Consider the following 18969-nt stretch of genomic DNA (forward strand, 5'->3'; position numbering starts at 1 on the left):
GAGATCTTGCTATATATATTTTTTTTTCCAGCTCTTGAGTCTGGAAGTTTGGCTCCAGGCCTTTTTTTTTCTTTTTTTAAGATTTTTACTGGGGCACCTGGGTGGCTCAGTTAAGCATCTCCTTTGGCTCAGGTAGTGATCCCGGGGTCCTGGGATTGAGCCCCACATTAGGCTCCCTACTCAGCCAGGAGCCTGCTGCTCCCTCTACCTCTGCCCCTCCCTCCTGTTTGTGCTCTTTCTCTTGCTTGTTCTCTCTCATATTTTTAAAAAAACAGTATTTTTATTTATGTATTTATTTTGGGAGTGAGAGCATGATGAGGGTCAGGGAGAGGCAGACTCCCCACTGAACAGGGATCCCAATGTGGAGCTTAATCCCAAGACTCCAGGATCATGTCCTGAGCTGAAGACAGATCCCCAACTGACTGAGCCACCCAGGCAGCCCAGCTCCAGGCCTTCTTAATCCACCATCAGAAAATAGATTGGGCAGGTGGGAGAGAGACACAAGAAAGTAGCTTATATGTCCCTGAATACATATAATGCTGTTGAAAATGGTGCTTAAAGTTGCTAAGATATCTAATGTAATCCCATTTGAAGAACGAAAATACAAATTGTTATAACTCCATAAAATGTGAATGCCTATGGAATAAGAGAATGATAATGTTAAGGTAACAGGATTATAGGTGAGTTTTTTTTCCCTTTTCTTAGACATCCTCCACGTTGCTGTTATTTTTTGTGATTAAAGAAGAAAAGAAAAGAAAAAAGAAGAGGGAAAAAAAGAAAAGCTTGTTCACTGTCAGAAATTGGCTTTTCTTTTTCTTTTTTCTAAGTCTGGGCTTCTGAAATCAAAATCCCAGGATAAACCAAGGAGAAGTAACTCCAAATAAGTTTTTAGCATGGCTGTAAGAGCCCCAAATAAGAGCCAAAAAAAAGGATTCCTTGTATTCAGATGATGAGTTTTTTGTGTGGTTTTTTGGGAGGTGGGAGAGGGTGGTTTTGGTAGGGAATGTAACAAATTGTATAAAAATATCTAAAACTTTATCTCATGGAGTCCCAAGTTTAACAAGTATTTTCTAGGCAATCCCCACGTACTACATCTGTTAGTGTTAGAAATCTAACAATGCACTGTTAGCAGTTATTACTTTACCATGTGTGGTCATTTCCTCAGGTTGTTATAGCTTTGCTCACATTAACTCCATTTATGCTGTTGGGAATTTTATATATATATATATATATATCACTTCTATATGTTATAGGCTCAGTAATAGGTTATAGTTGACCCTTGAACAACAGAAGTATCAACTGTAGAAGTCCATTTATTTATTTTTTAAGACTTTTATTTTTTTTAATTTTTTAAAAAAAATTTATTTATTTATTCATAGACACAGAGACACAGACAGAGGGAGAAGCAGGCTCCATGCAGGGAGCCCGATGTGGGACTCTCGATCCTTGGTCTTCAGGATCACACCCCAGGCTGCAGGCTGTGCCAAACCACTGCGCCACCGGGGCTGCCCTGTAGAAGTCCATTTATATGCAGATTTTTGCAATGAGTACAGGATAGTACCATTAATTTATTTTCCTTATGCTTTTCTTAACATTTTTGTTTCTAGCTTGCTTTATTGTAAATATACAGCATATAGTAAATATAGCATACAAAATACATGGTAATCAACTGTTTCTGTTATTTGGTAAGGCTCTGGTCAATAGCAGCCTATTACGTTTCGGGGGAGTCTAAAATTATACATGGGTGTTTGTATAGGGGGGTGGTGCCCCAACCCCCATGTTGTAAATGGATCAGTTGTATGTACATATTTTATGAAATTGCTTTTAACTCATTTAAGAAAAGAAATGAGAAAATATGCATGTATAAGTTTAACAATGTTCTTTGGTCATGGATTTGTGTAACTGAGATGACCTGTTTTCCATCTGAAGAACTTACTAGAAAATCTCTTGTAAAATGAATTGACTGGCAACAAATTCTTTCAGTTTCTGTTTACCTAGGGAAGTCTATTTCACCTTCATTTTTAAAAGATACCTTTGCTGAATATCAGATTATTGGTTCACAGTTTTAATTTTTTTTGTTTGAGACTTTGAATGTTTTCCCACTGCTTTCTAGCTTCAGTTGTTGCTGCTGAGAAGTCAACCATTGCTCTTACTGGGCTTCCTCGTAAGTGATGTTTTATTTTTCTCCAGCTTTTTTTTCCAAAATATTTTCTTTATCTTTGACTTTCAGCCATTTTTACTCCGTCTATCTGTGGGTCTCTTCATTGGCTTCCTGGATATGGAGATTATTGTTTTTCAATAAATCTGGGATTTCTTTTGCTGTTTTTCAACATTTTCATGTTTCTCTCCTGGTAGTCCCAGTTCAAGGGCTGTACAATTACAAAATTAGTCATCTGCTCTTAATTAATGGGCCTCAATCTGCTTTGCTTTTCAAGTTCCAGTGTTTGCTTTCTGGTTTTCTCTGTTGGCCTTTCACCCTGTTGATTGCCACTACTTGCTTCTGTGAGCTTATTTCCTCTGCTCTGACTTCTCTCTGATTCTACTCCAATTATCTAGGAAACCAGATATAACTGAACTGCTTAAACTGTCTAGGTTAAGAGCGACATGGCTCCACTTTGAAGCCCTGAAAGACCATGCTATGAGCTACAGTCCACCAAGACCAAGGCTACCCCACCCAGAGGTAAGCATTAGTCACTGCCTGTCCAAGAGACTGAATTCTGTCTATAAGATCTGGATTTCTAAGGCAGGCTGCTAAGAGTTTGCTTCTCTGGAAAAGTCTGGAATTTTCGAAAAACAGAACAACATACAATTTCCGATGTTGCCAATGTTGAAACAGTGGCTTCTAAATGACTTAGCAATGTGGGCAGCCCGGGTGGCTGAGCAATTTAACACTGCCTTAGGCCCAGGGCCTGATTCTGGAGACCCAGGATCGGGTCCCATGTTGGGCTCCCTGCATGGAGCCTGCTTCTCCCTCTGCCTGTGTCTCTGGCTCTCTCTCTCTCTCTGTGACCCTCATGAATGAATAAGTTTTAAAAATTAATTAATCAATTAATTAATTAATTAATTAATTAAATAACTTAGCACCAATCTGAGAAACTTACAAGGGAACATATTAAGTAGTAGTATGTACAATTAGCCCTGAGCATAGCACTAATAACCATCATTGACCAAGATGATGGATTTGAAAGTGCCCTCTTTAGAGTCATGAAGAAAAATAGGAATGCAATTGCAAACATCAAGGAATATGGAATAGAATTTAAGTGACCTTGAAAATGAAGGAACGGGTTAATCCATATCAGAAACAGAATAGGAGTACATAATGCAGTATGCTCTAAGACTAATAAATCCTTCCAAATAAATATCCACAAATAAGAGAAAGGCAGGGTAGATGCAAATACAGACCAAACATCCTATCAATTAAGGAGTATTTTACAATTCATGAGATACCTGGAGCTCAAAAAGATACTTTTTAAAAATTTTAAAAGACTGGGTTAATAATTTAAATATGAATAAATTGTGTAGTAATGTTTTTAAATGCTAGAAACAGGCCATAATGATGGGAGTATGACTAAGAGTTAGTCTTGACTTTTCAGCAATCAATAAGTCTTTATTTTCTTTGCATTTGGTCTCTGCATTTTTGTAGAACTGGAGAGAAATACGCAAATAACAATGATTACAGTAATATAAAAGGCTTTCTTCTTTCCATAAGAAAGCCTAACAAAAGCTAGTGGCTGCACCAAGTCTTTCAGGGCCTTCCCATTATTTTCCAGAAAACATCTACTTGAAGCCCCATTCCAAGAAGATCAAATGAGACATAAGAGATATTGAACTGTGTACTTCTAATTCTACCAGTTTTAGGGAGTTCTCTGAACAGTGTCTTACAGAGCATTGTAAAGAAAGAAGACCCCCCCCCCCCAGAAAAAAAGCAGGCTTTTCACATTACAGATATGTCCTCCAGGACACTATTAATATAACGCTAATTTATCTGTTAGATTGAAGGGCAGAGAATGTGTCTCTTTCTTCATGTATCTTTATTCTTACCTTGGTAACTGAATGCTTCCTGATGCTTAAATTAATATTAAGGGGAAAACATGTTGCAAAAGGATAGGACTTTTCCTCATAATTCAAAGCTGTGACTTCATATTTTCCTTGTGTATCTTTAAATTATTAGAGAATTAACAGTACAAGTGTTGATGGGAGGTACGTAGCTTTAAAATGTTAGACCTACTAATTAATGTCTTGGAGCCAGAATTTCACTTTCAGTTAAAAGTTAATATTGATAATATCTATTCTGTTGACATTAGAGATTTACCATAATAATCAAATGATAATACTAAGTGGGAATATTTTCAGTACTCTAAAGAAATATAATAATGTAAGGGGTTTGTGTTCTGAAGGTGGGTCTGTGTATAGAAATGAAGGTCAAGCCATGAATTACTATTAGATAATTCTTCAAGAATTTTTATTCTTGACAATGTGCCATTTTACTAGCAAATTTGCAGAGAACTTGAGTCCGTGAAATTATGTGGTAAATTCTGGCCCATTTCTTACTTTGGCAATATTTAGATGATAGGAGAATCTAAAGCAACCAGAAGCTCCTATCTGACATGCCTTAAAATGTTGGTCAGACCCAGAAGGCAGCAACAGCTGGATGAACCATAGCAAATGAGAGCAAATGCACCTTTTGTCTGGTCCAACTCTGCCTTGCTCCCGTGACACTTTGGCTCCAAATGTGTCCTATTGTCACTAAACATACTGCCTTTGTATTCGTAGTTTTGAGAGTTAAACTGGAAATTCAGGAGGCAGGACAAGCATATAACTCTGGGACAGCTGAAATGAAATTCTCAAGGAAATCTTGGGAAGGATTTGGTCTTTAAATCCTTAGTGTTAAAAAAAAATCCTTAGTGTTCATTTTTACTAAAACGAAATTTTATTTTATTTTTTTTAATTTTTATTTATTTATGATAGTCACAGAGAGAGAGAGGGAGAGAGAGAGAGAGAGAGGCAGAGACTCAGGCAGAGGGAGAAGCAGGCTCCATGCACCGGGAGCCCGATGTGGGATTCGATCCCGGGTCTCCAGGATCGCGCCCTGGGCCAAAGGCAGGCGCCAAACCGCTGCGCCACCCAGGGATCCCTAAAACGAAATTTTAAAATCCTGAATGCAGGGCAGTCCTGGTGGCTCAGTGGTTTAGCACCGCCTTCAGCCCAGGGCGTGATCCTGGAGACCCGGGATTGAGTCCCACGTCGGGCTCCCTGCATGGAGCCTGCTTCTCCCTCTGCCTGTGTCTCTGCCTCCCTCTCTCTCTCTGTGTCTCTCATGAATAAATAAATATAATCTTTAAAAAATAAATAAAATCCTGAATGCATTTTTTCAATCACAGTTATTCTCCATTGATATAAGAATGATTCAAATTTAATTTATAAGGGGGTTGATGTTTAGCTTTTTTTTAAAGATTTTATTTATTCATTTGACAGAGAAAAGCACAAGCAGAGGAAGCAGCAGGAGAGGGAGAAGTAGGCCCACTCACCCCCTCACACACCACACCACCACCCGCCACACCTCTCCCACCCCCTACACCACCACCGTGCAGGGTAGGGAGGCCCATTCAGTGCTTGATCCCAGGACACAGGGACCATGACCTGAGCCAAAGGCAGACACCTAACGGTTACTGAGCCACCCAGGTGCCCCAATGTTTAACTTTTAACTACTAACATGTTAATAAACAATAAGATTTCATCCTTTTTATCAAGGATTTGAAAATATAATCCTTTCTTTTTTTTTTTTTTTTTAATTTTATTTATTTATTTATTTATGATAGTCACACACAGAGAGAGAGAGAGGCAGAGACACGGGCAGAGGGAGAAGCAGGCTCCACGCACCGGGAGCCCGACGTGGGACTCGACCCCGGGTCTCCAGGATCGCGCCCTGGGCCAAAGGCAGGCGCCAAACCGCTGCGCCACCCAGGGATCCCAATATAATCCTTTCTTAACATAAAACCAGATTTGCCTTTTAAAACAAAAATGTGGCCTACAAGAAGCTATAACTTGACCAAGTTCTCTTTTTTTTTTTTTTTTTTTTAATTTTTTATTTATTTATGATAGTCACAGAGAGAGAGAGAGGCAGAGATACAGGCAGAGGGAGAAGCAGGCTCCATGCACTGGGAGCCCGACGTGGGATTCGATCCCGGGTCTCCAGGATCGCGCCCTGGGCCAAAGGCAGGCGCCAAACCGCTGCACCACCCAGGGATCCCCCCAAGTTCTTGTCATAACTTTTTTTTTAACTTTCTCATTATAATGTGTTGACAGCAGTCACTCCTTTGCTTTACCCAACCATCAATGAAAACATTCTTAAAAACAGCAATTCAGCCCAGAAGAGATAATCCCATGAAAATAGTTGGGCAGGCAGAGTTACCATTCATTTAGCCACCTTGAAACACAAGCTAGTAAATACAAAATTGGCCTCCAACTGTCCTAGGGTTCTCCCAGTACTTACCGCGGGCAGCTTCACTGAAATAAGCTCATCATGCCAGACGTAAAAAAGGGGTAAAGAGGAACACTTTGATTTAAACCACTTAATGTGGGGTGCTTGAGTGGCTCAGTCAGTTGGACATCTGCCTTTGTCTGGGTTCATGATCCCAGGGTCCTGGGTTAGAGACCTGCATCAAGCTTCCTGCTCATCGGGAGGCCTAATTCTCCCTCTTGTCCAGGCTTGTGCTCTCTGTCGCTGTTTCTCTCACTCAAATAAATAAAATCTTTTTAAAAATAAATAAACCACTTAATGAAAAAAAACGTTTCTTCTATTACATAAGATGACATAAAATGTGTATCAATGAGAAAATTTAATTGGCTTAAATTTCATCTACACATGGTTTGTCTTTTCTGATTATAACTAATATTTGTTTTATTTTATTTTAAGATTTTTATTTATTCATGAGAGAGAGTGAGCGAGAGTACAAGTGAGGGTGGGGGAGAGACCAAGGGAGAAGGAGAACCAGGCTCCCCACTGAGTAGGCTCGTTCCCAGGACCCCAAGATCCTTACTGTGTTTTTTTTTTTTTTTTTTTTTTTGTGTGTTTATTTTTAATGAAGTTCTAATATGCTGTTTAGGTCATATAGTTCTGAGAAAACGGTTTTTTAGATTGAGGCCCAAAAATGTTCATTACTCCCACCTCTTAAATTTTCCTACCTCCATGCCTGCCCCACCAAAACTGTTCTGCAAATTCCCAATATTAAGAAAACTGGAACTTATCAACTTGGCATGAGAAAAGAAATTTATAAATTTAAATTTATGAGGTCTTCATAGAGGAGATAAAATGTACATCCTTTTCATCTGCAGAGTGCTGCTTATATCAAAGGACCATTTGATAATCCAATGAGATGATATATATGAAAGGACTCTTAAAATTATAATACTAAATTTAATTCTAATGATTATTATTTTTCATTAGGAAAAAATGAGTATGATGACTGTATATAAAATATTTCATTGATACCTCCAGTGAGGTGCTTTTGCGGCCTCACATTTCCTCATTCACACACCCAGGCACAGTTACCCCCTGCCAGCACTTGTATTTCTTTCCTTGAGAGCTTTCTCTTGCCATATGAGCCAGTTTTGCTGGCCAGCCAGCTGGAAATATAACAGAATAACATTCAGTAGGAGCAGCCTTTAACCAAAAACTGGTGAGCTTACACCCCAGGTTCCTTACCTCCTAGGTGGGATAACTCAGAGTCATATGTCCTACACAGTCTCCAGTTTCCCCAGAGGGGTTAAGAAGGTAAGCTCTAGTCACTCATTGTCCTCGTTGGCTCAATTTCATAAACTGTATTGGCTGGCTTTTCTCCCATTTCACCTCTCCATTACCCTCCTAAATCTCTTTCACTCTCCAAGTAGACTATTTGTCCTGAAATTGTTGTCTTGGGGTCTACTTCTACTTCTGGGAATCCCTAGGAAAATACTGCCCATAGCTTAAAACATTTGTAACTCCTAGAGTCACTGAATTATGGAAGCTAATCACTAAATCAAGTTACATAGAAGGAACAGTGGAAAAGTAGCACAGTGGATAGAAGGGAGATTTTGGATCAAGAATTATCTAGATTTAGGGGCACCTGGGTGGCTCAGTCAAGTGTCTGCCTTTGGCTCAGGTCTTGATCTTGATCCTAGAGTCCTGGTTTCAAGCCCTATGTCGGCCTCCATGCTCAGTGGGGAGTCTTTTGCCCTCTTCCTCTGTTGTCCCTCTGCTTATGGTCTCTCTCTCTCTCACTCTCACTCTCACTCTCTTGCTCTTGCATTCACTCATTCTCTCTCAAATAAGTAAAATCTTTTTTTAAAAAAAAAAGAATTATCTAGATTCAAACTATCTTCTTAGCTGTGTGACAATCCCATGAGGCAATTGTACATATGTCATATTTTATTTAAGGTTTGGAGTGGCAGGGGATTTAGACCTTAAAAAAAATAATTCTGAATATTAGATACCCCTCTTTGTAAAGGGCCTTTAGCCATTTTTCTGCCATGTTAAGCCTGTGTGTCCTTTATTCTTGAATCATTCGCCAAAATTTCTAATCCTATCGAGGTGAAAATTTTAGCACTCTTTTACTGCCTTTTTCTCAGTAAGCTCATTCCTCAGGGTATCACCTTCTACCGCACAGCAGCATCACAGCGTGCTTTTAAACACATAATTTTCTGAAACATGGCAGGCACCCCTTTGAACTCCCTGCAAGAGAATGTGCTGCAGGAGCATATAGACCACAGGTAGCTAACAGATGATAAACCTTTGTCTCACTGTGGCATTCACAAAGAGGCTGTGCTTTCCCAAGCTGCCCCCAGCCAAGACTCCATGCAGTGAACATTCTGGAGTGGTCATTCTTGCCTGACATAGGACTTCTCCATACGAGTCCCTAGAACTTTGCTCAAGGACTCCCCATTGACCTGGCCAAGACTTTTTCAGAATTCTACTGCTTATCCTGCATATTTTTCAGATCTTCATCATAACCTGATGGTCCTCCTCATCTATCCCTCCCTTCTCTGCTTCATATCTTTTAACATAGTAAATCTTTTTTATAAAAAGATTTTCATTATTTGTGAGAGACACACAGAGAGAGGCAGAGACATAAGCAGTGGGAGGAGCAGGGCCCCCAGAATCATGACCTGAGGCAGATGCTCAACCACTGAGCCATCCAGGTGCCTCTCCCCAGTAAATCTTTCTTTTTCTTTTTTTTTTTTTTTTTTTTTGATTCTGCTGGTGAGTTGTTACACACTCCTTAGCGGATTCTGACTTCCATGGCCACCATCCTGCTTCTTCCCAGTAAATCTATTGCACATATAATTCTACCTGCTTCTTTGAAGGCCCCAACTGAAATACCCCCTAAGAAGAATCATGATACCAGCATTAAGATCATCATATTTCTCCACTCTGCTACATAGGTATAATTATGAAATCTCAGGCAGCCCTGGTAGCTCAGCGGTTTAGTGCCGCCTTCGGCTCAGGTCGTGATCCTGGAGACGTGGGATCGAGTCCCACGCCGGGCTCCCTGCATTGGAGCCTCCTCCCTCTGCTTATGTCTCTGCCTTTCTCTGTGTCTCTCATGAATAAATACATAGAATCTTTTTAAAAAATTATGGAATCTCTTTGCTGATAATATTGGATATTATGAATTATGGCTAGTTGTATATAACAGGTATGCATTTCTTCATAACAAGTAGATATTTTTTTAACAAGTAGATTAAACTTGGTGTAAAGCCCAATCACTAAAATAATACTCTTCAGAACCCACTCCTCTTTCCTAAGCTAAATAAGTAAGCCCTAATTCTCAGTCTATGTCTGCTTCAGAAATCATTTCTTGGTCCATTCGAAGGTTAGTGGTTGTTCTAGAGCCTTGAATCTAGTAGGGCCCCATTATTAGAAACTTTGTTGGAGCCCTACAGCCAAGGGACTTAGTGCCTGGTCCCTATAGGCATCCCTGCAATCTTTCCCGTGTGCAACCCATAAACTGAGTCTTCTGAACCTTATAAACCGGAAATTCTTCTCCCAGTGTTTAGGAATATATCCATCTTGGTGCACCTGGGTGGCTTAGTCAGTTAAGTGTCTGCCTTCAGCTCAGATCATGATCCCAGGACCCCCCCTGCATTAGGCTCCCTACTCAGCGGAAAGCCAGCTTCTCCCTCTCCCATGCCTCCTACTTATGCACTCTATCAGATAAAAATCTTTTTAAAAAATTTTATATATAAATTGAATATACCTTCTAAAATGGAATAATTCTCTTGTACATTTGAAGTCCTCTTTATTTTTTTCCTTAATGTATCCTTTGAAAACAAAGATCTACATAGTTGTCCTCAGTGATAAGCCCATCAATGACACAAAGACTTGTTCATCCTTCTGGACCGGAGGGTCCTGGTAGATAACTTTTAGTCAAAGACTGAGAAAACTGGGGCAGCCCGGGTGGCTCAGCAGCTTAGCGCTGCCTTCAGCCCGGGGCCTGGTCCTGGAGACACGGGATTGAGTCCTACATCAGGCTCGCTGCATGGAGCCTGCTTCTCCCTCTGTCTGTGTCTCTGCCTCTCTCTGTGTGTCTCTCATGAATAAATAAATAAAAATGTTAAAAAAAAAAAAAAAGACTGAGAAAACTAAACAGCTAATTTACACAAAGCTACTTTGCCTTGTCAGAATTTTTTTTTTACGATTTTATTTATTTCTTCAATCAACCACTGAGCCACCAGGCATCCCTGCCCTGTCAGATTTTTAATAAATCAACCGGCTGCATGCATTTTCTCTGTTAATGTCACCTTGATGGTGACATTAGAGAAAAAAGAAAAACCTGGTAGTGTAATAATAGCCTTGAGTCCCATGAAGCCCCTGCTGGTACAAATTCCTTTTTCTTTTCTTTTTTTTTTTTTTTTAAGATTTTATTTATTTATTCATGAGAGACACAGAAAGAAATGTAGAGACACAGGCAGAGGAGAAAGCAGGCTCCATGCAGGGAGCCCGATGTGGGACTCAATCCCGGGTCTCCAGGATCAGGCCCTGGGCTGAAGGAGGCGCTAAACCGCTGAGCCACCAGAGCTGCCCCAAATTCCTTTTTCTAACAACTATTTGGAAGGTATTTGTTTTTAGCATTTCTGCCACAGTTGGACTGAGGAAGAATTAGTAAATTAGTAAACAATTATTAATTATTAATTAGTAAATTAGTAAAAAATTAATTAGTAAATTAGTAAACAACAGAGACTATTACATCCAAAAGAGACTTTGTCTATTGAGCAGTATATTGCTTCCAACTTTACAGATAAATAAATGCTGATCCATAGTGGTCAGGTGTTGGTGCAAGAACATACAGTCAAGGTTAAGGCAATAGTTCAAGTCTCCTGGCTCCGGCAGCCCAGGTGGCTCAGCGGTTTAGCGCCGCCTTCGGCCCAGGGTGTGATCCTGGAGACCAGGAATCGAGTCCCACATTGGGCTCCTGTATGGAGCCTTGCTTCTCCCTCTTCCTGTGTCTCTGCCTCTGTCTCTCATGAATAAATAAATAAATAAAAATCTTTAAAAAAAAAAAAAAAACCTCCTGACTCAAAGATGTAGAGATGTAAGCAGAAAGGACATAGAATTACACAGAATTGGTTTTGTTTCTTGTTCTCTAGGAAGATGTGGACATGTTGCTTACGTAATTGGTTTCTTGCCATCTTTAAACTGTGCATTCTAATAAATACCTCACGCAGTTGTTGGAGGATAAAATAATATGAGAAATGTGATGACAGTGATGTGCTGGTAAATGCCTAACAATCAGCTCTTAGAATTGATGGAGAAACCATGATTTGTGGCATTTGATAATTTTCATTGTATAAATATTCCTCCTGTTGTCAATTTCAAGCTTCCAACAGTTTAAAAAATGGCTGGCAATATTCCTGAAAACTTAACAATTGCCTCTCACAAGCACAGACGAGCTGGCACAGACTGGCTCCAGCACACCACTGAATATAAAACACTTGGCATGGAGTAGATACTTAATAAATATTAGTTGCCCTCTCATCTTCACAAGCACAGGTTCTTTTTACCATGCCATGTAACTATTGTTTTATGAACACTATCTCTTTGAATTTCCCAAGAAATGATTTATTGTTGTGATAATCTATGTAAATAAAATGAACTCTCTTGTATGAAGATGCCTGCACAACATCTCATTACTTTTGAGGATATTTTGGAAATGCTCTAACAGTAGGCAATGTGTAAAGTGCCCAGAATTCACCTTACAGGATTCTTGTGACTTCCCAAAGAGATAGGTTAACATTGTACAGAACAGCTGAAACTGTGATAAATTTAAAGCCCATAAAACAGAAGAGAAATAATGATTTTAAGTAAGAAGATTTCAAATAAAATAAACTCAAATAAGACATCTTGAACTATGGTAGAGCTCTTTTTCACATGAGTAACTATGTAGGATACCCCAGGATGAGTAGAAGAAGAGACACATTTTTTTACTGTTTCTTAATGACTCCCCTAAAGAATTCTAGGTAGGGTAGCTATCCTATCTAGTTAAATTTGAATTTCAGATACATAATGAATAATTTTTTGTATAAGTATATAAAAATGCAATATTGAATTTTTGCTAAATCCAGGAACCCTACTGGAAACAATTTATTTATTTATTTATTTATTTATTTATTTATTTATTTATTTATTTTAAAGATTTTATTTATTTATTCATGAGAGACACAGAGGCAGAGACATAGCAGGAGGAGAAGCAGGCTCCTCGCCGGGAGCAATTTTTAAACTGCAATAAAGGAAGAGGAAACTCATGGAGCATGCTAATTTCTATAAGATGGGAAACAAATTCTAGTATGATGAGGTTGAGGTGGCTGGAATTTGCAGGGCAGAAGAGTATAAGGGAAGAGCTGCATACGCAGAAATTTTTACAAGGGTGTTCTTGGTCCCTTCTGAATATTTCTCTATGTATGCATGGAGTGAAATTCTATAAAGCCAGGCCAAAAAAAAAAAAAAAAAAAAAGGACCAAAGATTTTTCATACAGGATTTAAGGACATTTGAATTCCATCCATCTGGGTCATAGCGACTTATTTGAACAGTTGAGGTCATCAAAAGAGATCTGAGAAGAGTCATACCTTAGTATTAGGGCTAATTGGCCCTAGAATAAAGACAACAATACACCCATGATAGCAAAACTTCAAAGCAAGCCTCAACAGAATCAAGGTGATCTGCAGTTTAAAGGAAGTGCCTGCCAAAACCAATTTCAACACTTTTTAAAAGAGAACAACAAAATCTCAACATTCAACAACATGACTTTTACAGTGTCTAGCATCCAATAAAAAAATTCCTGGGGCAGCCCTGGTGGCTCAGCGGTTTAGCGCCACCTTCAACCCAGGGCCTGATCCTGGAGACCTGGAATCGAGTCCCACGTTGGGCTCCCTGCATGGAGCCTGCTTCTCCCTCTGCCTGTGTCTGTGCTTCTCTCTTTCTCTGTGTCTCTCATGAATAAATAAATAAAATCTTTAAAAAAAAACAAAAACAAAAAAAACTCCTAAATGTTGGGGGGGGGGGGGGAAGCAAATTCTGTTCCATAACCTGGAGAAAGATCATAGATAAAAAATAAGAGAAATGGAGGATCCCTGGGTGGCTCAGTGGTTTAGTGCCTGCCTTTGGCACAGGGCATGATCCTGGAGTTCCAGGATCGAGTCTGCATCGGGCTCCCTGCATGGAGCCTGCTTCTCCCTCTGCCTGTGTCTGTGCCATTCTCTCTCTCTCTGTGTCTCTCATGAATAAATAAAAAAAACCTTTTTAAAAAATGAGAAAAGAAAAAAAAGAAGAAAAAAAAGAAGTAAAAAATAAAAAAATAAGAGAAATGTTGGATTTAGCTAACAAGAACTGTAAAACAGTTATTGTAAATATGTTCAAAAATTTAAAGGAAAACACAAAATCAAAGCTATATAGATATAAATAAGCCATATGATTTTTTTCTTCTCACACCACTTATCTGAGGCTGATACTGTGTACCATGAGTACATACCATCTAATACCACAGGAAAGCAGGAAAAAACTATCTGTTTCATCATTTGCTATAATCATACATAGAAAAAAGTGAAGGTAATCCAGAGAAGATTGAATCTCTCCTTAAATGTTCATAGTTAGAGTGCACAAGAAAATAATTAAATCTCCCCTGTAAATCATCCAAGAAAATGCAGATCTGTAAGATAAACAGGGCATCTGGCTGCCTCAGTCAGTAGAGCATGCAACTTTTGATCTCAGGGTGTAGAGATTACTAAAAAAATAAAATAAATAGGGGCACCTGGGTGGCTCAGTCGGTTAAGCATCTGCTATGCATAGGCTCAGATCATGATCCCAGTGTCCTGGGTTGGAGCTCCACATCAGGCTCCCTGCTCGCTCTCTCTCTCTCTGTCAAATAATCTTTTAGATTATTTAAAATTAAAGATTACTTAAAATCTTCTAAAAATATGTAAATAAACTTTAGAAATAAATAAAATCTTTAAAATAATAATAATAATAATAAGCTTTTGGGGATGCATGGGTGGCTCGGTGGTTTAGCGCCTGCCTTCGGCCCAGGGTGTGATCCTGGAGTCCTGGGATTGAGTACTGTGTCAGGCTCCCTGCAGGGAGCCTGCTTCTCCCTCTGCCTATGTCTCTGCCACTCTCTAGAATAAAGAAATAAAATCTTTTAAAATAACATAATAATAATAATAATAATAATAATAATAATAATAAGCTTTTGCCCTGAATCACTCTGTTTTAGAAATGCATAGAAGTGGCTGTAGAATCTAGCTTATATTATGATTGCAGAGGAAGTAAGAGGAAATGGAGTTTATACAAATTATGTTGCAGATAGTCCCTTAAATGTTTTCTCCTTTGCACTACATGCACTATATTGATATGTTTTGCATCTGAAATGTTTAGCCGTTTCAGATGCATGTTAAGGAGGATCCATTGGTGCTTTTTCACCACCAGATTTTTGTTGCTAAAGATAGTTTGTATCAAGGAACTTTTAGCTTCTCTATTATTCTCTATAGCTGTTTTCTTTCCACCTTCTCCTTGAAATACATAAAAAACCATATATTTCATCTTTAACTTCTAATTTTACCCCTTATCTTTCCCTTCTCCCTTCTTTTCCCTCTCTTGCTCTTCGCTTCAATCCTATTCAAAATTTTCTCTCCTAACCAAACAAAAGATAATTTTTCCATGGTGTTTTATCATTCTAACTTGGATAATAAAAACAAACAGTGACCACCACATAATCCATACTTATTACCTCACGGTGAAAAAGGAAATCTTTTGTATCAAGAAATAACTGACTGGGGGCTGGCTCAGTTGGAAGAGCATGTGACTCTTGATCTCAGGGTCATGCATTTGAGCCCCTCATTGGATATAGAGATTATTTTTTTTAATTGTAGTTTAGATCATATCACTCCTAAAAAAAAAAAAGCTAATTTGTTGATATTTCATGAGGTTAAACAGGGTCCAGCATGCTCAGACACAACTGTATTGGGGGAGGGGGAGGCTAAGCAGATTTTGTTTACTTAAATTAGCCAACTGAAATTTACATACATACCCAAAATGTATGTTTTAAGAGGCGTCTGATAGGCACAATGCTAAGAGAATATATTTTCTTCTATTGCCAGACATTAATTTTGTTGGTGAATAAAGAGGGCATGCAAGGACGTTCCCTTTTCACCTTCATGTCCAATATGACATTAGATTACACCATATTTTTAACTCAAACACAATTACTCATGCCCAAGCCTTAGCATTTTTAGACACAACTTCAGAGAATGAAGAGATTCTAAAGAAGATGCCAAAAACAACATCAAATTCAAACTGTTTGCTACAGACCCTAGCAGATTCAGGTCACACTGTCTTGGAAGGGACTAAAGACTCCCAGATTAACCTCTTGTGAACAAAATGAGAAATGAACTGAACCTTTTCAATATATCCTGAGGATTACAGCCTGTTCTTGCAATTCCTATGATCAAATGAGGGCAAGGATCATAAGAGGAAAACATCAAGGAAATGCTAAATGGCAAAACTCATTTGGATACAAGAAGAATTAAGAGGGAAAAAAAGAAGAAACAGATATGTAGAGAGGATAGTTTTGATTCCTAGGGGAGAGAAGGATAGCAAACGGATATGTTCTTATTCAGAGAGTTTCTGGTTGGGCCATTAAGACTGGCTGGAAAAGAGAGGGATGAAGTATTACAACGTATATACAAAGATTTATTTGACTTTTTTAACTGTTCACCAGGCTGCTGGTCGAAAGTATCTAACAGTATTCTAGATACTCAGAAGTGTCACATAAAAAGGAGTTTATTTCTGTGGTTTAGGAGGAAAAAATTAACATTACCCAAAGAATCCGAACACCCAACCAAAGCTCTAATATCTGAGAATATCAGACTAACGCTGATAATAGACTCAATTTGCCCAGAGATACAACAAATGGCATGTTGTATTTGTGGTCATAATTGCTTGTCAAAGTATTTTTTTTAAGATGTATTTACTTATTTTTAGAGAGAAAGACAGTGAGTGTGAGCTGGGGAGAGAGTGAGTCTTAAGCAGATTCCTGGAAAGCAAGGAACCCAACACGGGTCTCAATTGTACGATGCTGAGATCATGACCTGAGCCAAAATCAAGAGTTGGATGCTTAACTGATTATGCCAGCCAGATGTCCCTGTCAAAGCATTTTTTTTTAAGATTTTATTTATTCAGGACACCTGGGTGGCTCAGCGGTTGAGCATCTGCCTTTGGCTCGGGGCATGATCTCAGAATCCGGGATCGAGTCCCACATCGGGCTCCTTGCATGGAGCCTGCTTCTCCCTCTGCCTGTGTCTCTGTCTCTCTCATTGTCACTCATAAATAAATAAAATATTTTTAAAAATAATAAAAAAAAATTTTTTTAAAGATTTTATTTATTCACGAGAGACACAGAGAGAGGCAGAGACACAGACAGAGCAGGCTCCATGCAGGGAGCCCGATGTGGGACTTGATCCTGGGACTCCAGGATCATGCCCTGATACAAAGACAGACAACCGCTAAGCCACCCAGGCATCCCAGCATTTTTTTATGACAGCTGTTTTTATTTTTTTTTAAGATTTATTTATGTATTCATGAGAGGCACAGACAGAGAAAGGCAGAGACACAGGCAGAGGGAGAAGCAGGCTTCATGCAGGCAGCCCAATGCGGGACCCAATCCCAGGACTCCAGGATCACACCCTGGGCCGAAGGCAGGCGCTAAACCACCGAGCTACCAGGGATCCCCTGATAGCTGTTTTTAAATCCTTATCAGGTAATTCCAACATCTTATAATCTTGTTATGGTGTCTATTGATTATCTCTTCTCATTTAAGTTAAAATTTTTTTGGTTGTTGATATAAGTGATTTTCAATTGTATCTTGGACTTTTTTTTTTTTTTTTAGATTTATTTGTTTTAGAGAGAGAACATGAGTAGGAGGAGCAGAGGGAGAGAGAATCTCAAGCAAACTCTGAGCTCAGCACAGAGCCCAGCTTGGGGCTTGATCTCAAACCCTGAGATCACAACCTGAACCAAAACCAAGAGTTGGTTGCTCAACCAATTGTACCACCCAGGTGCCCCGTATCTTGGACATTTTACTATTATGTTATGAGATTCTAGCTCATCTTCTGTTTTTAGCAAGTGTCCTATGATACTACAGGAGTGGAGGAAAGGTGGTGATGCTTTTACTACTACCAAGTGGTGTGGAAATTCAGCTTCCCCACTTGGCCTCCATTGAAACTTGAGATGGGAAGCAGAAGAGCATCTCACTGTTGCTGAGTGGAGATGGGAGTGCAGGATCCCCACTATGCCTCTGCCAACACTGCAGAGGGTTAGGAAGCTTAGTTACCACTGGAATGTGATTAAAAAAAAAAAAAAAAAAAAAAGTCCTAGCCTCCCACTCAGCCCTCTCTGATACCACCTTGCCAGGGAGGGGGGGCCTTATTACCACTGACTGGGTGGAGATGAAATTCCAGCTTCCCTCATGGCCTTTACTAACAACCTGTGGCAGAGGTTGGGGTAATCTCATTATTACCAGGTGTGGATAACAGTTCTGACTCCCCAGATGGACTTCTTGACACTATCTAGATGGGGGGGGGCAGAGAAGTACCTTGATAAATTTGGGCATGGGCAAAAGTCTAGGCTTTGTGTTCACATTTTTTTCCCATGGTATTTGGCTGGAGTAGAGCAGTTATTGTCTCAAAGTTACCTGTTTTGCCAGGCTGCCCTTTCTTTGTCCCGTAGCTAGAGAAAGCTGAATTGTCTTGGGTTTTTTGTTGTTGTTGTTGTTTTTTGTCTGTGTCTATTGGCTTCCCTAGTACCCAGTTTAGGCTACATGAATCAAACAGGAAAACCCTTGTCACCATGCTTCCTGGGTCTTGAGATCCATCCGTAGCAGGCCTGGCTTCTCTAACCTGTTAAAATCTTCTTTATATGCAATGTCCAGGGCCTTTAGGTGTATGTAGATGGAGGAGTAGGGAGATGTGTGTCTACTCCATTTTGTCCCAGAACTGGAAACTCAATTTCAGATACCCATGGTTTTGTTCTCACTGCCATGGTATCACAAGGCAATGGTTCCACAAAGAAAAATGAACAATCAAGCCCATATACTTTTTATTACTAACACTCACCACCTCTACATTTCAGTCCAAGTAAATGGATGTAAAGGGTTTTAGCTCCACACCGACACAACATAGCTTTCCCTTCCAGCATCAGTGCAGCAGTGGGCAAATAAGACAATTCTGGTCCTGGAAATCTAAATTTCCTGGGTGTTAGGTTATTTGCCTCTGGCTTGGAGAGTGAAGCCTACTAGCTATGCTTCTTCGAGGAACATACCTGCCATTCTCTGTCATGGAGGCTTCACCTGCTTTCATGGCATTTTAGAGCTTACTGGATGGACTCTTTGTCTCTTGCTGATAAATTCTGCATTGGGTTAGGAGAAGGAACCATCACTTTTGTA

Source organism: Canis aureus, chromosome 1 (assembly GCF_053574225.1).
Source record: "Canis aureus isolate CA01 chromosome 1, VMU_Caureus_v.1.0, whole genome shotgun sequence".
In the NCBI taxonomy this organism is placed as follows: Eukaryota; Metazoa; Chordata; class Mammalia; order Carnivora; family Canidae; genus Canis; species Canis aureus.